Source organism: Arachis ipaensis, chromosome B06 (assembly GCF_000816755.2).
Source record: "Arachis ipaensis cultivar K30076 chromosome B06, Araip1.1, whole genome shotgun sequence".
NCBI classification, from domain to species: Eukaryota; Viridiplantae; Streptophyta; class Magnoliopsida; order Fabales; family Fabaceae; genus Arachis; species Arachis ipaensis.
This window is the reverse complement of record NC_029790.2, coordinates 15,010,702-15,012,796: the sequence shown is the minus strand read 5'-3', so window position 1 is coordinate 15,012,796 and position 2,095 is coordinate 15,010,702.

Sequence of the window (2,095 nt, the reverse complement as noted above, 5' to 3'; positions counted from 1 at the left end):
TTCATTTATTAATAAACAAATATTAGCATATCTATTTATAAAAATGTATGTGATCACTTCAATTAATAATATTATTTACATATTTATTTATTTATATATATATATATTATTTTAGTATTTTTATAACAGAAAATTAATTCAAAATTAACAAAAAAATATATTTTAACATATTAAATAACAAAAAATAACAGAAATTAAAATACACAATAAAAATATAATTTACCAACTTACATAAATTGGATGATCCAAATAATTTATAATATGTTCCTCCGGAACATTATAATTATGAACTATTCTTTAAAATAAATACAAAATAATATTTTTTTTACTGCCTATTTTTTCACCCTTTTTCTTGTGGAGCAGCAACACTCTTCCCTTCTAATATGAGTTTGCAACCCCCCTTTTCCTAATGCTTTCTGCCCTCTCACTAACATACTTTCTTTCTAATTGCAGTTGGAGGAGGAGGCTCTTTATATAGAGCAACGAGGAGGCCACGCTTGCTGTTTATCGGGGTGAGACCTGTCCCCTGCATGCCAGCAGCTGCAGCACGCCCCCTGTGGTGCATCAGGACTCCGCGACGCCAGCTCCACCACGCTCCTGCGTGGTGCCAGAACCTGCATGCTCGCCGCGTCACCACGCCCCTGCGTGGTGCGGACATGTTGCTCAGTAACAGTACGTGTTGATCGGCAGCTCCACCGCTCGGTAAATCACCTCATCCTCCAATATTCTCCCAAAACACCAACTTCTTTTTCATAACAAAAATAATTTTTGTGTCCAAACTATTTATGAGAAATTATAATAGTTATGGATTCGAAAGGGTCATAAGACACAAGCTCAACTTATGGATAAACAAACCATTTTCACATTGTTATGAATGTATTTCATTTTTAATACAGACGAGATACGTATATTACAGGATTCATGTCTTATTCCATTTGTATTAGTGCATTCTTGCTTATGTTATCCTCTTTAGGAATTAAATAGTACATAACAAACTTATCTTTTTTTAGGATAAAATATGTAAAAAAAAAATTGTATTTATATTCATAAATATAATATTTGTTTTATTTATTTAAAAAAATTTCAGAATTTGAGGGGAGCTATGAAGCACGGACACTTTGCTGAGTTATCGTGTCCGCGTGTCGGACACATTTTGGACACGACACTCATCGACACTCGTCCGACACGCGTGTCTGCTGTGTTCAACTGTGTCTTAATAAAAAATAAAAAATTCTTCTCCGAACACTCCTGGACATACCTAAATACAATCATGTGTCTACGTGTCCAGTCTTATTCTTAACATATATTCTTAAAATAAATTTAGATATAGTATATATTATTCTTTATTAAAACAAAAAATATTTTAAATACTTGATATAATTAAAATAAGATATTAAAAATAATTAAAATTTTTAATTTATATTTTAATATCAATAAAATATCAAAATATCATTACAATTTATCTAAAAAATACTTTATATTTTATATATATGCGTGTCTCCGTGTCATGTAAGATTTTAAAATTCGCGTGTCGGCGTGTCCCGTGTCGTGTCGTGTCCCGTGTCATAGGCATTATCTCTGTTTTTTTTTAGTTATTCTATTTATGTTATGTTGTTAATTATAACTGATTGAATTTGTTGATTTTTTATTATGAATTTGTTAATTTTTTATTATAAATTTTTTGAAAATGTTGAATTTTTTATTATGAATTTGTTTAGGTTAATGGCAGATTGATATTTTTTTTTTCTGATTATTAGTGCTTATAGTTATTTTTGTTGATGTTGCTATGAATTTAAGGTTGCTGAATAGGAAATAAGAAATAGGTAATTAATTTTTTACAATTTTATACTTTTTATTTATGTGAAACCAATTTTATTGGTTCAACCAGTGATTTATCGATTAAACCAATAAACCAATAACTTGACCAATTTAATCATTGATTCGCTTCTTACAACTATGCCTATTATTAAGTATTATTCTCACTAATATATTGTATATTAAAATTAATTACCAACACAACAATTTCTCATCACGTGCATAAACATTATAAAATAGCATATTCCTTGTAGCAACACTTCAAAATACGTAAAAGATA